We start from the raw sequence: 9,074 nt of genomic DNA, 5'->3' as shown, positions 1-9,074 counted from the left end.
TCTATTTAAGTGAAATGGTACTTTGAGGTCTTTAAGAAAGATGGGGCCTGATTATTCAAGACCTTGTATGTGAGGAGAAGGATTTTAAATTCTATTCTGGATTTAACAGGGAGCCAATGAAGAGAAGCCAATGTGGGAGAAATATGCTCTCAGTCAGGGGAGGCCACTTGACTGTTCTATAAGACCATTTTATAAAACTGTTTTCTGAATTATTTCAACACTTTAATGGTGAAAATTGCAGAATTTATGCACTGCCTGTTCAAACACATGTAAGAAATGGTTTTGCTGTGTCACATACAATAAATGAAACAGGCGGTTGGCGCATGCCCATTGCTGTCTCTCTTTATATCGCCAATACACATGCTTCATTACACATGTGCTACACATGCTGATCTTCCACATATATAGAATGAATGTATGAGACATGTTTATTCCTGGTAATTGGTCATGAATGCATGGTGAAAATACACGGAAAGTACCGTTCTGCACCGATAGGGGCAGTGCCACAGCACTGTGCAACAGAGTAATGGAGATATTCGTGGAGAAGGATAGGCGCATGGACTTCATCTTCAAAGAAAGGTATACATGTTTGTTTTTGTTTATTTAAAAAGAGACTCCGCCCCCCCAAAAAAGAAAAAATATTTGACCTTACATTAAATATTTAGTTTTTCTTGCCATCGTTTTTGGACAGTATGGAGTTGATTAAAGCATAAATAATCATTTGCATAATTAAAATTGAAATATAAGCTTCTATTTTGGGTTCATATATGTGAACATCCAACTCCAGACGAGTCAGTGCCTCACCCGTCACAAACCTCACCGCACGTCACTGCTTTGGAGTTCCTATCGGTACTCTAGCTTTGAAGAACATATCCTGGTCAAAAATGACTCCAAGATTTCTCAGTGTTACTGGAGGCCAAGGTAATGCCATCCAAAGTATCTGGTTCGACACCATGTTTCTAAGATTTGTGGGGCCGAGCACGAAACTTCAGTTTTATCTGAATTTAGAAGCAGGAAATTAGAGGTCATCCAGGTGTTATGAGAATGGTGTGGCCCCTTTAAGAGAGAGAGAAGGAACAGCAGTGTGACGTGCGTGGGGGCGAGTGCATGTGGGAGGGGGAGAGATGCAGCGCGAGTGTGAGGGCAGATGCTAGTTGAGCACTATAGAAAGAAGACACAGTTTGTACAGCAGGTCGTGATTATAAAATAAAGCTGTTGCTCCAGCGGACAGTGGTGTCCCGTCTGTTGTTTCCACCACGGTGGAGAATAAGGGAGTTAACCCCGAGGTATTCGGCCCTGGAGAAGAGTAAATCTCCCCTGTGCTCTCTGACCCCGGTCTGAGAGCTGCTGCAGGAAAGGTTAACACTGGCGACCACGAAGGGACCGGGATTCCTCTGACGTTCCAAGGAAAGAGCAGCGGTGAGCAGAGAAACTGTGAAATAAACTGGGACAGTTAAACCAGGCTAAACCTTATAGTTTACCACATTGGACTGAGCAGCTAGGCTAATACCAAAATGGCGGCTCGCAACCCATGGCCTACTGTCGCAGACCTGCGCACACATGCAACTAGCCACACGAACCCATCCGGGGTGCTAACAGCAGCTAACGTGAACTTAAAAGAGGCATCAACTGGCTATATGGGCAAAAGAAGCAGGAAATATGCACATCCTAACCCTTTTCTCTGTGAAGAGGAGCCGTTTGGAATACGGCAGACAGTGGCTGAAACACCACATGACCCCCCACAGCCCAAGTGGTCAAGCACAAACCCCTTTCTCAAAGATGTTGAAAACACCTGTGCCCTTCCGGACAGTGGGGATAGCGTACTGAGCCACCCATATTCTCAGGTACAGAGTCAACAGTACGCAACATCATCACCTACTATTACTGTTGCAACCCCCCACTCCAACCCATTTTCTCCGGTACACCAAAACAGCTTTGTCCAGAGCACCCCCATTTCTCAAGCATCCTCCTGTCCCGCCCGCACCGGACCTTGGACACCCGTTGCAACCCACCTGAGGAGACTCTACAGTTAATGCACTCGCCCAGCAAATGTGTTCAGCCCAACTACGAATACAGCAGCCCCCCAGTTTGTACCATCAGCCCTCTTCTGAGAGCGAGGATGATTATGATTATAGAGAGAGAGTTCCCACCTTAAGGCCTGGTCAGTATGATGGCACTACTCCATGGAAAGAGTTCCTGCACCGGTTTGAGAGCTGTGCAAAGGCAAATTATTGGTCAGAGAAGACCATGATAGTCCAACTAAAGTTTTGCCTGGTGGGAGCTGCAGGAGCTATCATCCACAGGAACCCTCGGTCATCACAGTGGAATTACCGCCGCCTGGTGGAAGAGTTGGAAACTGCATATGGCCCTTCTTCAGAATATGCAGCTGCAGTGGCTATCGAACTGAGACAACGTGTCCGCCAAGTGGGTGAAGCCCTACACGTGTTGAGAGATGACATATATGGTAAAGTGGCAATGGCTTACAGTGACAGAACAGAGACTGAGCAAGACGCTATAGGCGTTGAAGTTTTCACTAATGCTGTGGGTGACGCAGAGATTGTGCAGAAACTGTTGGAACAGCGGCCTCACACACTAGCCCAAGCTTATAACATTGCCCGCCGTCACGAAACCACCAAGCAGGCGGCATCGTACGTAACCACCCTCATGCACACTGGGACACGTAACCTGGCTGAACGAAGGTCACGGGCAGCTGTTATCCGGAAAGGGATCGAGGCAGAAGGCCCAGAGCCCACCACCACACGTAAACCGTGGGGGGGTAAAGGACAGAATGAGGGGGTGCGTTGTCATAACTGCTCCGGTCTGGGTCACCTGAAGAGGAACTGCCCCTCACCAAGGAAGAACACCAACCTCAGGCTCCATCATCCTCTCCCAGAAGCTCGGGGCCCAATGCACTTCACCTCAAACCCAAATGCCAAGAAATGAGCATTCACATGCTGGTGCATGAGCTGGAGGTATGTGCAGTTTTGGACACTGCAGCAGGGAAGAGTGTCCTGCCTGCGAACCTCTACAACGCCATTCATCCGGAGGTCCGCCCTCACCTTCAAATATCTGAGACAGAGACTGTGATTGGGGTTGGGCCTGGTGATGTACCTGTCCTTGGTGAGGCATATATACCTGTACAGATTAACAACCGGCAGGTGAGCGTGCATTTCCTGGTGGCTGACATAACTAGCAGGCCTAATGAGGCAATCCTCGGTCATCCATTTCTGGTCCAAGCCCAGGCGCACCTTGACTTTGGAAACCACCGTATAGTACTCTTTGGAGAGGAAGTGCCACATTTTCAGCCACCGAACAAATCTAGGGCATTTGTAGTGAGAGTGGCCCGGACTGTGGTGCTGGAGGCCGGAGAGGAGTATATGGTCCGAGGCAACACCCATACTGGAGAAACAGTGAGGGGGGAGATGATGTTGAGCCCCACCAAAGGTTTTGTGGAGAAACACAAAGTGCTGGTTGCCCGTGGAGTGGTGCAGGCTCAGTCCTCTAAAGTTGTGCCCATCCGCATCTTTAACCCTGGTAACTCTGCCATAACAATTAAGAAGGGGGCCATTGCTGGGATCCTTCAGCCGGCCCAAGTTCTGCCTCAAGCAACCGCAGTCCAGCCTGAGCTGACTGCGGGCAGCATCCCCGTTGTTCCCCAGCATCTACAGGAACTCTACACCCAGAGTTCTGCTGAGCTTAATGCAGGGGAGCAGCTCCAGCTAGCACAGCTGCTGTCAACTTATGGCGGCGTGTTCTCCACAGGCCCCAGCGACCTTGGCCGCACCAACTTGGTGCAGCATGATATTATGACACGACCTGGTATCCCAGTCAAGCAGCCACCACGCAGGATGGCGGGGGTTAAACAACAGAGTGCCGACCAACAGATTCAACAGGGCTTGGAGGCAGGCCTAGCCCGCAGCAGCCACAGTAGCTGGGCGTCACCCATAGTGATGGTACGTAAAAAGGATGGAACATTTCGCCTCTGCATAGACTATAGGGCCCTGAATGACTGCACTATCAAAGATGCGTACCCACTGCCCCGCATCCAAGACACATTGGACACCCTCTCCACTGCCAGGTGGTTCAGCCACTAGACCTTGCATCTGGCTACTGGCAAGTTGAACTAACCCCAAGAGCTCGTAAAGCAGCAGCCTTCTGCACCCGAAATGGACTGTTCGAATGGAATGTCATGCCCTTTGGACTGTGTAATGCTCCAGCGACATTCCAGCGACTCATGGACCGTGTCCTGGCCGGCATGCAATGGGAAACCTGCCTGGTTTATCTGGACGACATCATTGTGCTGGGCAGAGACGTGCCAGAGATGCTGGAGCGGCTGGGCCAAGTTTTCACCAGGCTCCACCAAGCTAACCTGAAACTAAAGCCTGCAAAGTGTTGCCTCTTCCGCCACCAAGTTGCCTACCTGGGTCACATTGTATCAGAGGATGGTGTCGCCACTGACCCCAGTAAAATCCAGAAAGTGAAGGAGTGGCCAACACCCACATCAGTTCAGGAGGTCCGCCGTTTCATCGGTCTCGCATCCTATTATCGGCGGTTTGTGAAAGGCTTTGCCACCATAGCTGAGCCCCTCCATGCCCTGACCAAGAAGTATGCACGGTTTCAATGGACTGAACAATGCCAGGCAGCATTTGACAAACTCAAGTGCCTGCTTACCACTGCGCCAGTCTTGGGCTACCCACTTGACCAGGGCGACCTGGTACTGGACACCGATGCAAGTGATGTGGGCATTGGCGCTGTTCTCTCCCAAATCCAGCAGGGGAGGGAACGTGTCCTAGCATATGGCAGCCGCAAGTTGTCTAGGACTGAACAGAACTACTGTACCACCAGGCGGGAGCTGTTAGCAGTGGTTGAGTTCACGTCACACTTCCGGCAGTACCTCCTGGGGCGGTCTTTTGTTGTTCGTACAGACCACAGCAGTCTTCGGTGGCTAACCAAGATGAAGGAACCTGAGGGACAGCTTGCCCGGTGGCTTGAGAAACTTAGTGAATACAACCTGGAGATCATCCACCGCCCAGGTCGGCTGCACAGCAATGCAGACAGCCTCTCCAGGAGGCCTTGCCCCCAGTCATGTCCATGCAAGCTGCCCAGTCCCTCCCCTTATCCAGTGAGTGTCAGACATCAGGCGGTGCAGTGCGAGTTGGACTCTGATGTCAGCCAAGTGCCACAGTGCTCAGTGGGGGTAGGCAGACACCCCGGGTTGGCAGCAGTGGGTCCAGTGGGGGTGGAGGAAGCTTCACTTGCCAATACAGACACTTTGAGTTACACGGAGAGAATTTACCTGACTAAGACTGATGAGGCTGACACTAAACTGTTTTGTGGTTGGTCTTTACAGGAGCTGCAGCAGGCCCAAAAAGCTGACCCAGACATTGCTCCCATCAGAACCTGGTTGGAGGCCAGTAAAGAACGTCCTCCATGGGCAGCAGTTTCACAATACAGCTCTGCCACAAAAACGTACTGGAGCCAATGGAAACGGCTCTACTTCCAAAATAGAATACTGGTTAGGCGGTATTACTGCCTTGATGACACCCACTTCTACCCCCAGATTGTGCTGCCTCGTGTCTTCCGGCCCGATGTCATGAAGCAGATGCATGAGGGACCGGTTGGTGGACACTTTGGCGTGGAGCGCACGGTCACTCGGCTGCAGACCCGATACTTCTGGTACCGGATGAGGGAAGACGTCTCCCTCTGGTGTGCCACCTGTACCAGCTGTGCATCCAAGGCCAGGCCCCACAAAACACCACAAGCACCGATGGGCACTGTTCGTGTTGGAGCCCCAATGGAGCGTGTCGCCTTGGACATTATGGGCCCATTGAATGAGACAGAGCGCCGTAACAGGTATGTGCTCGTCATACAGGACTATTTCACTAAATGGGTAGAAGCCTTTCCCCTGCCTAATGACAAGGCAGTAACTGTTGCTGAAGTGCTGGCTTCAAAGTGGGTGTGTCGTTATGGAACTCCACAGTCGCTGCACAGTGACCAAGGCCGGAACTTCGAGTCTGAAGTGTTCCAGGAAATGTGTGCACTGTTTGGTATAGAGAAAACACATACCACACCTTTCCGACCTCAGTCTGATGGCCAAGTTGAACGGTTCAATGCTACCCTACAAAAGATCTTGGCCACCACAGCGGAGCGTTGCCACTGGGACTGGGACCTCATGATCCCTTATGCAGTGATGGCCTACAGGGCGACAAAGCATAGTGCAACTGGGTTCACTCCCAACTTCATGATGTTTGGAAGGGAAGTGAGTGAGCCGGTGGACCTCGTGGCAGGCCTCCCATTGGACCCTGAAGAGACCCTTTCAGCCCCTGAGTATGTAACAACTCCGAGAGCGCCTAGAGCTGGCACATCAAATTGCCAGAGAAGCACTTGGGGAGTCTGTGAAACGGGCAAAGAGAGAATACGACAAGAACTGTTGCCGCACACAGTACCAGGTGGGTGATGCGGTTTGGTATCTCATCAAAGGTACGCGCAAAGTTAAGAGCAAGGTTAGAAAGTTCCTTCCATCCTATGAAGGCCCGTACTTTATCCTGGGGCAGTTAGATGATCTGGTGTATCGTATTCAGAAATGCCCCAGGACCAAAGTTAAAGTGGTTCATCATGACCAGCTGAAACCTTATCGTTCTCGTGATCCCCTGGATAATGCCTGGGTCAGACAGCATGCTGGAAGCTGGACACCAGTGGAGGTGTCACCCCCCACTTTGGACGAGGATCCTATGGACACCGGTCTGGGTTTGTCGCAACTGTTCCTTGTGGCAGACACCAAGGGGACCCCAAGCACCATCCCTTCAGGTCCAGCAGTGGAAATCCCAGCAGCTGCAGCTGCAAACTCTTCCACCTCCCCTTGTCTGGACTTTCCTGCCTCTGAGGACCCTTGTGATAGTGGGGGTAGTGCTTCAGCACTATTTCAGCAGGACCAGCGCCCCAAAGGCCAAGGCGCAAGCGGAGACCACCGACCAGGTTGGGTGAGTGGGTGACTCAGTGAGTCTTGGGATCACGGACAGTTTGGGACTTAAAAAGGGACAATGAAAGAAAGTTGGGGTTATTGTTGAATTGAAGTGAAGACAACTGTTCTAGTATGTCTGTGCTGTTTGAGACAAGAGGTTTTATTATGTTCAATTTAAAAAAAAAAAGCTGGGTGTAGCAGCTTATTGTTGTATACTGTCCTTGTGTTATTTCTCGGTTAGGTGAAATGGGGTTGTTGTGTCATCCCATATGTTCCATGGCACGGATGCCTCTCCAGCTGATATCTGCACTGCCTTGATAAGCACTTCATCACACAATGAACTTTTTTTTTCTCTACGTTACGGTCCCTTTCTCTACTGCTCCCCCTGAGCAAAGTGACCTTAATGTACATGTTATGTTGCAGGCACTGTGTTTTTTTTTTTTTGCAGGAATGAATGTGCTGTTATTGTGCTGGATTGGACTTCTGGGATAATGCCCATCCAGAGTGGGGGTAGTGTTATGAGAATGGTGTGGCCCCTTTAAGAGAGAGAGAAGGAACAGCAGTGTGACGTGCGTGGGGGCGAGTGCATGTGGGGGGGGAGAGATGCAGCGCGAGTGTGAGGGCAGATGCTAGTTGAGCACTATAGAAAGAAGACACAGTTTGTACAGCAGGTCGTGATTATAAAATAAAGCTGTTGCTCCAGCGGACAGTGGTGTCCCGTCTGTTGTTTCCACGGTGGAGAATAAGGGAGTTAACCCCGAGGTATTCGGCCCTGGAGAAGAGTAAATCTCCCCTGTGCTCTCTGACCCCGGTCTGAGAGCTGCTGCAGGAAAGGTTAACACAGGCCTTAATTTCTTTAATACATTCCTGCAGTTTAACTAATTGTTGTGTGTCATCTGGTTTCATGGATAGATAAAGCTGAGTATCATCTGCATAACAATGAAAATGTATGCAATGCTTTCTAATAATACTGTCTAAGGGAAGCATATATAATGTAAATAGAACTGGTTCTAGCACAGAACCCTGTGGAACTCCATAATTAACCTTAGTTTGTAAAGAAGACTCCCCATTTACATGAACAAATTGGAGAGTATTAGATAAATATGATTCAAACCACTGCAGTGCAGTAACTTTTAACACCTCTGTGCTATAATCACTGTAATAAAATGTTATGGTCAGCAGTATCAAAAGCTGCACTGAGGTCTAACAGGACAAGCACAGAGATGTGAGAGGCCATGAGAAGCTTATTTGCAACCTTAACTAATGCTGTTTCAGTACACTGATGAATTCTGAAACCTGACTGAAACTCTTCAAACATTACATTCCTCTTGAGACAATCAGTTAACTGTTTTACAACTACTCAAGAGATAGTTGAGATAAAACTTAAAAGTTGGTGGTATGTAGTCTCTCTCTCTGGTACTTTACAGGTATATATACAGTATATAGTTTGTGGATGGTGTCTGCTATACAATTTCACAATTTCACTTTTCACATGTTATCTACCTATTGTATTTTCCTTGCCCACATCATAGTGCTTATGACAAAGCTATAAACATTCTCTAGAAATTTAACTTAGAAGCTGCAGGTATGTTACAGTATATTCCTCAAGAAGGAAAACAAATAAAAGAGAAACTTTATATGAGACATGATAACAATTTCAATATAAAAGAAAATTAAAGGTAGTAAAAACAACAATACAAAAAACAGTCATTAAAAGTAATTATTCCAATCATTTAGAAGCAGGAGGAATATCTTGTGACACTTAAAGTAGGTACAGTTAAGCTACTGCGACCACATTTTTAAAAAATTATTAATCAGTAACAAAATATAAAAATATATTTCTCTGCCAGGTTATGAAAGATGGGAACAGTATTCATCACAAACGTTCCTTTGAACTCATCCACCGTGCACCAAGGCATTCCTGAGAAAGTTTGATTCCAATATTTGTCTGGTTTGATGTCCTAGAATAAATCAAAATGTTTTTGTTAGAAAAATGTTATCTTGCATATTAATCAAGCAGTTGGAAATCAAAAAGTGATGTCTAAGAGTGGCAAGGATATATGGACTGGGTTTTTATCCATTTAAACAGTTTTTGAGAAGGAACATAACGTGA

The sequence above is a fragment of the Archocentrus centrarchus genome, chromosome 17 (genome assembly GCF_007364275.1).
Source record: "Archocentrus centrarchus isolate MPI-CPG fArcCen1 chromosome 17, fArcCen1, whole genome shotgun sequence".
Lineage (NCBI taxonomy): Eukaryota > Metazoa > Chordata > Actinopteri > Cichliformes > Cichlidae > Archocentrus > Archocentrus centrarchus.
This window is presented reverse-complemented; position numbering follows the sequence as displayed.